Source organism: Triticum aestivum, chromosome 1D, assembly GCF_018294505.1.
Source record: "Triticum aestivum cultivar Chinese Spring chromosome 1D, IWGSC CS RefSeq v2.1, whole genome shotgun sequence".
In the NCBI taxonomy this organism is placed as follows: domain Eukaryota; kingdom Viridiplantae; phylum Streptophyta; class Magnoliopsida; order Poales; family Poaceae; genus Triticum; species Triticum aestivum.
This window is the reverse complement of record NC_057796.1, coordinates 424,696,596-424,706,235: the sequence shown is the minus strand read 5'-3', so window position 1 is coordinate 424,706,235 and position 9,640 is coordinate 424,696,596. Positions and strand designations below refer to the sequence as shown.

General features: G+C 47.9%; 1 non-coding gene across 1 annotated transcript; it reads left to right on the top strand.

The window, feature by feature from the left end:
- The first annotated feature begins 3,953 nt into the window (after positions 1–3,953).
- Positions 3,954–4,058, top strand: LOC123183736 (U6 spliceosomal RNA). The gene has a single exon (XR_006492765.1). It is a non-coding gene; the product is annotated as a U6 spliceosomal RNA (small nuclear RNA).
- Positions 4,059–9,640: the final 5,582 nt, after the last annotated feature.

Genomic DNA, 9,640 nt, shown 5'->3' with positions numbered 1-9,640 from the left:
TGTGGGCCTCCTTTTGCATTGATTCCACCTCCCAAAAATTACATATATTCCAAAATAATTCTCCATAAAATTTTGTTGCATTTGGACTTTGTTTGATATGGATATTCTGCGAAACGAGAAACATGCAACAAACAGGAACTAGCACTGGGCACTGGATCAATATGTTAGTCCCAAAAAATAATATAAAATGTTGCCAAAAGTATATAAAAGTTGTATAATATTGGCATGAAACAATAAAAAATTATAGATACGACGGAGACGTATCACTATGACTTAGGTCATCGGCATCTGGAGGCCAAACGTAAGTGCCATGGAAGTTAGCTCGGAAAGCATCTTCAAGCTCCTCCAAGCTGCCAATAGAGTTATCGGGCAAGCTATTGAGCCATTACCGCGCTGGCCCTTTAAGCTTTAATGGTAAATTCATGGCGTGGAGGTCGTCTCCTCGAGCCATATGAAGCGGAGAAGAAAGTCTTCGATCCACACAGACGGGTCAGTGGTTCCATTGTATTGTTCGACGTTAACGGGTTTAAACCCCTCCACTTCTTCATTGAATGTTGGAAGTAGACGACGTCGTGGGTAGGATTTGTTTTGATCTGCGCATATTCGCTCGAGATCTTGCTCGTTTGCGAGGATATCTACCTATTTTTCATTAAGTGTATCTTGATCGACTTTAAGCCTCTCCCGTCCCTTCTTAATACTTAGGGCGGATGCAAGGAGCCGACGGCGGAAAGTTTCCAACGCGAGGAAATACTCGAGGATGACAAATTCGTCCAGACCAAGGCTAATGTCCTCCTCTGATTCTGGCATATAGTTGCTATCATCTGGATCCTCATGATCTTCTGCAGTGTTGTCAATCCGATCAAGTATGGCATTGTATCCATTGGTCCGGTCGTCGGCGCCATCGCCGGTATCCTTGTCTTCGGCACCATCTAGGGTAGTGTTGTTACCCGAGGTGCCATCACAGGTATTGTTGTTGCCGGCATCCCCCCTACCGGTGCGTTTACCACATTTTCGTCGGTGTCTAGGGACATCCTTTTTCTCCTCCTTATCCTCATCGTGCTTAGGTGTGTCCACCATGTAGACGTCGTAGGTGCAAGTAGCAGTCTAGCTGCCTGTGTTGGTTGGCGTGATGCCTGATAACCCACAAGTATAGGGGATCAATTGTAGCCTTTCTCGATAAGTAAGAGTGTCGAACCCAACGAGGACCTAAAGGTAAAAAAAATATTCCCTCGGGTTCTATTGACCATCGATACAACTCTACGCACACTTTACATTTGCTTTACCTAGAACAAGGATGAAACTATAAGTACTTTGTAGGTGTGATATGATAGGTTTACAAGATAATAAACAACCGTGAGTAAAAGCTAGGGACTGTTTAGATAAAGAAACAATTAAGTTAGTTTTAGTAAAGAGCTTTTTGTCACGAGAAAGTTATTTGTCCCTAGGCAATCGATAACTAGACCGGTAATCATTATTGCAATTTTATATGAGGGAGAGGCATAAGCTAACATACTTTCTCTACTTGGATCATATGCACTTATGATTGGAACTCTAGCAAGCATCCTCAACTACTAAAGGTCATTAAGGCAAAACTCAACCATAGCATTATAAGGTATCAAGTCCTCTTTACTCCCATACGCAACAACCCCCTTACTCGGGTTTAAACTTCTGTCACTCTAGCAACCCACCATAAGCGAATTATGAACATATTGCAACACCCTACAGCGGGTATCCCTCACGCTTGCGCGACATGGATTGCACCATAGGACAACACCAATAATAAAACATACAACTCAAACCAATCATGATCATCGATCAACCCATAGGACAAAACGGATCTACTCAAACATCATAGGATAGCCACATATCATAGGATAATAATATATAGCATTGAGCACCATGTTTAAGTAGAGATTACAGCGGGGAGAAGAGGTGTTACACCGCTGCATAGAGGGGGAGAGAGTTGGTGATGACAGCGGTGAAGTTGTTGGTGTAGATCACCGTCATGATGATGGCCCCGGTGGCACTCCAGCGCCACCGGGAGAGAGGGGGAGAGAGCCCCCCTCCTCCTCCTCCTCCTCCTCCTTCTTCTTCTTCTTCTTCTTCTTCTTCTGTTTCTTCTTCTTCCTTGACCTCCCCCTAGATGGGTGGAGGGTTTCCCCTTTGGTCCATGGCCTCCATGGCGGCGGAGGGGCGGGAGCCCCTCCGAGATTGGATATATCTCTCTATTTCTCTTCTGTTTCGCGACCCCGTTTTCTGGCCTTTCACCGTTTCTTAAATATCTAGAGATCCGTAACTCCGATTAGGCTAAAATTTTAACACGATTTTTATCCGGATATAAGCTTCCTTGCGGCCGAAGGACACCTCCAACCGACCTTCGGGGTGGCCACAAGCCTGCCAGGCGCACCCTGGGTAGGGGGCGCGCCCCTAGGGCTTGTGGGCCCCTCGGGCATCGTCTCGCGTTGATTCCACTTCCCAAAAATCACATATATTCCAAAATAATTCTCCGTAAATTTTTATCGCGTTTGGACTTTGTTTTATATGGATATTCTACGAAACAAAAAACATGCAACAAACATGAACTCGCACTGGGCACTGGATCAATACGTTAGTCCCAAAAATAATATAAAATGTTGCCAAAAGTATATGAAAGTTGTAGAATATTGGCATGAAACAATCAAAAATTATAGATACGACGTAGACGTATTAATGCCGAGCACATTACTGACATCTTCATCCATATAAATTGCCTCCTCGGAGGCGTAGGCCAATACGTCGGTAAAATCCTCGATCGTAGAGACTAGGTGGGTGGTGAGTGTGACGAAAATTTCCCTATCATCGGCTTTACATCCGATCTGGTCGTAGACCGAAGTCTGGCCGTCCGAAATCGCAAGACTCTGAATTCGGTCTAGCATCTCGTCAAAAAACGAGAGGTCAGCTGGTCGCATTTCTTGACAGCGGGTGGGATTGATTTGCAGTACGCTTGACGAAGCGTGTGGTGTAGCTTCAGAGCACGGGTCGGCTAGGACGAGGGCTTGGTCTGTTTTGTGAGAGCTCGGATTTGAAGTCGATGTTGGTTCCGAGGCGGGGCTCGATCCGAGGTTAGGATCTGGGATTGCTTCTGAGGTTAAGGCCATGGTGTCCGCGGAGTTCTCCAGTCGATCTGGCACCCGACCAACGAGGGCGAGATCACCACGGGAGTCATCGGTGTACTCCAAGCTTCCGAATCTGATGACCTGATCTAGGGTGAAGCGTTCAACGCGACTGAGGCGTCCGGTTGAATCAGCATGAAGGGCAATGTTTTCGAACACAAAAAGCTGGTCGGGGACAAAGATGTCGCCGCATCCGACGTCTGAGTTGATCTGAAGGCGAGCCATCAATCCTTTTTGACCACACCTTGGGACCTATAAGGGCCACCAATGTCGGTGCTAAAATCGATGGATCTCGGGTAGGGGGTCCTGAGCTGTTGGTCTAGGAACGGTGGTAACATGGGGAGTAGTAGATGATGTTTACCCAGGTTCGCGCCCTCTCGAAGAGGTAAACACTATGCCCTGCTTTGATTATATTGATGTGATGGAGTATCGAGTATAAGATGATCTACCTCGAGATCGTATGATCGTGTTCTAAACCCTAAGGCTGGTAATCGTGCCTCTAAAGACTAAACCCCACGGCTTACACATACGGTCGGTTGCCAGTCATGTCGAATAGTGAGCTATCCATGTAATACACGCCAAGTTTTCAGAGGTTTCCATCTTGATTACGCCCGAGGTTTATAGCTTCCGAAGTCCTTCCTTGTGGATATCAGTGGGCCGTGAGCTCGGCCCATTAGACTGTGGGTCGTACAGGTTAGTACCCCTTAGTTCAAGACACTGTCATCGTGTGTGACACAAAAATTTAAACCTGGTAAAGTATCCTTTTGACGGCATTTTTTTATTTGAGGCATTTTTGCACTAGTCACCCGGTATTGGGACATTCATTAAAATTGAAACGATATAGAGAAATTAGCATGACCCTGTGCAAGGATGACACACATACATAAAAAAATGGTTCATACCTCACGGTCAATTCTTAATTAAGTTGCGCGTGATACATGCCGATTCCTTGCTACAATATTCGAAAAAAAAAAGATTCCTTGGTGCAATAGAATAGCTGGCGCGAGACAGTAGCATCGTACGTCCTGTCATGGCCACAGTCATACGTAGTGCCGCATTTCATTTTTCTTTGCGGAAACTTATACTGAAATGGAGAGGCGCTCACACCATATGCGTGCGCAGATGAACGCAGGAATAGTACGTAAGTACAGTATCTTGCTAGAGTTTCTTTTTTCTGACTTGTATGCAATATAAACACAATTGGCGTGCGTGGTCTGTGGTGTGTATGCAGAACAAAACAAGATACAGCACGTTTTTCCAAGCATCCTGCCGACATATTGTTTTACGCCACAGTTGATTCCACATGACACGGGAGATCGACATGCCTCGCCACAGTTGATCGCCGTTCCTTCATCGGACGCCGTGGTGCACTGATGATGGAATTTTTGTCCAAAAAGACCACCTGTGGAACGCAATTGACAGAAAAGACCACCCTTGAGTCACATTGGCAAAACGGACCAACCGGGTCGTGGCGCCAACCGACACGTGGCGCCTGCCGCCACGCGCGGAGGCGGCAGCCCCTGCCGCCACAGGCCAAGGCGGCAGGTGTCCCGCCACAGGAATCGGTGAACGCAGCTGACGCGGACGGAACGGAGCGCTGAGCAGATGGGCCCTACCGCCTCCTGGTGTGCCGGCAGTACTGTAGCTAGTGAGATTCACGCGGCTACTGCATGCATAGGATTCCCTCAAATGCGTGCATGCAGCGCAGTACTGTGTCTCTCCCTTGATTACTCTCTCTCTCTTGCCTCTTGCGTGCATGCAGCCCATTATTACTCTCACTCACTCTCCCTTGCATGCAGGGTTGTTTGTCCAAAAGGACCACCTGCCGAACGCAATTGACAGAAAAGACCACCCCTGAGTCACATTGGCAAAAGGGACCAGCCGGGTCGTGGCGCCAGCCGACACGCGCGGAGGCGGCATGTGTCCCGCCACAGGAATCGGTGAACGCAGCTGACGCGGACGGAACGGAGCGGAGCGCTGGGTAGATGGGCCATGCCGCCTCCTGGTGTGGCGGCAGTACTGTAGCTAGTGAGATTCACGCGCGGCTACTGCATGCATAGAATTCCCTCAAATGCGTGCATGCAGCGCAGTACTCTGTCTCTCCCTTGATTACTCTCTCTCTCTCGCCTCTTGCATGCAGCCCATTATTACTCTCACTCTCCCTTGCATGCAGGAATTTTTGTCCAAAAGGACCACCTGCCGAACGTAATTGACAGAAAAGACCACCCCTGAGTCACATTGGCAAAACGGACCAGCCGGGTCGTGGCGCCAGCCGACAGGTGGCGCCTGCCGCCACGCGCGGAGGCGGCATGTGTCCCACCACAAGAATCGGTGAACGCAGCTGACGCGGACGGAACGGAGCGCTGGGCAGATGGGCCCTGCCGCCTCCTGGTGTGGCGGCAGTACTGTAGCTAGTGAGATTCGCGCGACTACTGCATGCATAGGATTCCCTTAAATGCGTGCACGCAGCGCAGTACTCTCTCTCCCTTGATTACTCTCTCTCTTGCCTCTTGCGTGCATGCAGCCCATTATTACTCTCACTCTCCCTTGCATGCAAGAATTTTTGTCCAAAAGGACCACCTGCCAAACGCAATTGACAGAAAATACCACCCCTGAGTCACATTGGCAAAACGGACCAGCCGGGTCGTGGCGCCAGCCGACACGTGGCGCTTGCCGCCACGCGCGGAGGCGGCATGTGTCCTGCCACAGGAATCGGTGAACGCAGCTGACACGGACGGAACGGAGCGCTGGGCAGATGGGCCCTGCCGCCTCCTGGTGTGGCGGCAGTACTGTAGCTAGCGAGATTCGCGCGCGGCTACTGCATGCATATGATTCCCTCAAATGCGTGCACGCAGCGCAGTACTCTGTCTCTCCCTTGATTACTCTCTCTCTTGCCTCTTGCGTGCATGCAGCCCATTATTACTCTCTCTCCCCTGCATGCAGCGCCAGTGTGCACAGCAATGCATCTCGCGTGGAGGAGCCGCAATCCAAAGGAGCATAGCCTTGTACAGTGGTGCCGCCACACCAGGAGGCGGCGGGGCCCAGCTGCCCGGCCTCCGTTCCGTCGCGCGCCGGTCGCATTTGCTCAATCTTGTGGCGGGCCACCTGTCGCCTGGTTCTGTGGCGGCAGGCGCCACGTGTCGGCTGGCGCGCCTGCCGCCACGACCCAGCTGGTCCGTTTTGTCAATGGGATTGAGAGGTGGTCTTTTCTGTCAATTGTATTCGTCAAGTGGTTTTTTTCGACAAAAATCCTGACGCGGACGGAACGGAGCGCTGGGCAGATGGGCCCTGCCTCCTCCTGGTGTGGCCGCAGTACTGTAGCTAGTGAGATTCGCGCGCGGCTACTGCACGCATAGGATTCCCTCAAATGCGTGCATGCAGCGCAGTACTCTCTCTCTCTCCTGATTACTCTCTCTCTTGCCTCTTGCGTGCATGCAGCCCATTATTTCTCTCTCTCCCTTGCATGCAGCGCCAGTGTGCACAGCAATGCATCTCGTGTGAAGGAGCCGCAATCCAAAGAAGCATAGCCTTGTACAGTGGTGCCGCCACACTAGGAGGCGGCAGGGCCCAGCTGCCCAGCCTCCGTTCCGTCGCGCGCCGGTCGCATTTGCTCAATCTTGTGGCGGGCCACCTGCCGCGTGGTTGTGTGGCGGCAGGGATGCGCCCCTTGATGGATCCTCCACACATCTTGGTCCAGGATGCGCCCTTTAAGGATTTGGATGGATCCTCCACACGCTAGCTAGCTCGTGTAGAAATGCTCGGGGCTCGGCTAGCTGGGTGCACCTGCACGCGCGTACATCCAGCGTAATTTCCTGGCCGGCGTACGGACGGTTCATGTTGTATTACCACACGTTTCAGGCTGTGTTTGGTTGCAGAGTATTTTTAAAGTATTTCAAGAATACTACAGTATTTCAGAATACTATAGTTTTAAATACTTTGAGGTATTTGGCTCTAGTTAAAATTGTAGTATTATAAACTACAGTATCCACAAAACTGTAGTATTTTTGCAGTATTAAAAAAAGAGGTTAGGACCTCTTTTTAAAAAACTGAGAAACACAACAAAGACCTTGTCTTGGCTATGTTTGGCAGTAAAGTATTAGAAAAACTGAAGTATTGAAAACCATAATAGTTTTGTCAATGGGTACAAGATACCACAGTTTTGACATACCAAAGTATGTTGAAGTATTGAGATTATTGTGACCTGTTTGGTTGTTGCCGCAAAACACAGTATTGATGCGTTCAAACACTCAGCTACCTATCCGTTAGCAGTGCAAGCACACGCCTGCTGGCCGGAGCTGATCAACATGCTCAGCTAGCTAACATACGGGCCATCCCATCAGGAGCCCGGAGGAAGAAAACAACTAGCTCATATGTCCCCCTCACTCCTTCCTGCCGGCTGAGCCGAGCTGAGCCACCGTTTCATGCACTCGCCTCTAGCCCCCACCCCGTGCTAAAAGTACCAGGTGTAGTTTGTTGTGGTATGGTTTGAACAAGGATACCTGAATCTGAATTGTCTGAATGAAAAACAGCAAAATCGCTATGGTATGACTGTTAGATTTCAGACAAATCATGTGGGGTGTGGCGGCTGACGACAACAGAGCAGCCGTCTCTTTGCTTCCCCATGGCCGCCGAGGGAGATTTCTCCAAAGACGACAGGGCGGCGGCGGCGGCATGGGAACGAGGCCAGAGCAAGTAGCGAGTTTGTTGAGGAGAGTGCGGAAGGATAACGACGCCAGCCCTTCTTTTCGCCTTCTCTGTTTTTTAAAAACAGGTCTGGAGTTCTTTTTATTATACAGAGAAAAAACTGCAGTTTGTCGAATACTACAATATTAAAACAACAGTTTTAGCGGCAATCAAACAACTCATTGTAAATAAAACTATGGTAATCTAAAAAACTACAGTATTCTGAAAATGCATAGAAAATATTTTGCTATCAAACAGGTAGCGGTGGCCTATTATAACGCTGCATACCTTAATTGCCAAACATGCCATTGTTTCCACAATACTTAGAAAAACTGTTGTTTTCATAAACTACAGTATTCATTGTCATCGGTATGAAAAACTGTAGTATCGGAATACTGAGGTTTTACAAAAACATTGCTTCCAAACAGAGCCTGATTTTTAGGGCCTTTTTGATTCACGGGATTCTCAAACCACAAGAAAAGAAAAAACACATCAATAGAGTGGCATGTCCTCTTGTATACAGAAATTTGGATGATAGAACGTTTGGTAGCACGAGAAAAATAAAGGAATCCTATCAGGATGTTTGAGTGGATGAAAATTTTTCTCCAAAATATAATGCAAATGAATCATATGAAAAAAAAATCCTAAGAACTCCAATCATGTGAATCAAACGGTCACCATAGGAAAATTTCCTAAGGATCCATATCTTCCAAAAACCCTATGCAGTTCCTTTGAATCAAAGGAGGCTTCATTTGGAGCCAAAATGTCATCTACTCCGGCCATGCTTGTTCCATACTACTCCTGATTATCTCGCAGTACCGGGTGTCTAATTCGTGGCTTTTTGTTCCACACGTCGATGAACTCGATTGAACAAGGATTAGATAGGATGATGGCTGCATGAGGCTGGTGCGGGTGCGTGTGCGTTAACCGTGCCATGGATCGTGAATTCGGACCAAGATGCATCCATGCATCTTGCATGTTTGCATCCTATCCTACGAACGAACTCGCAGTTAATTTGCATATTGCATGCGCGGGGATCGATCTTGGTCTTCCTGGAGGAGCCTTCGCTGTCATTCACTGGACGACGACAAATCTTCTTCACCTTTACGCTGTGATGCATGCATCCTGCATTATTTATCTACTCCATTTGTTCTTAAATATAAGTCTTCTTAGAAATTTCAACATGGACACATATGAATGTATATAAACATATTTCAGAGTGTAGGTTCATTCATTTTGCTCCGCCGCCAGCTCGAGTTCGAGCCGTCACCCGACCGCTCTGTCCCGTCCGCCGCTACCTCGAGCTCCAACAGTCAACTCCGCACCCGACCACCCAGTCTCGTCCGCCTGAGCTTGGCTCTCTTTTCTCCTCTGTTTCTCTCTTTCTTTTTCTGTCTGTTTAGCAATTGAGTATGGTACAAATTTGTATGCTTATGTGTTTGATAAATTATATGCTGATTTATATGGTGCAAATGTGTAGTGATTGATGGATGTAGTTTTATGATTGATGGCATTTGGTGGGAAAAAATGAATGATGGAATTTTTTTCTCTAGTTTCTCCCCTGCTTAGCAAATGTGTATGGTAATTTTAAGAATTTTACAAATATTCATAAATCTCTTTCGTGTTCACATTCGACGTGTAACTATTTGAAATAAACAAATGTTAGCAATTAAGTACATAGTTTCAGTCTAGAATCATTACAGATATTTCAGCACATAACTCGTACGTACTCCGGTAGCCACCTCCCACCTCCTCTACTTCCATTTCGATGTAACAACAATCTCTAGGATCTCAGGAAAGAACTC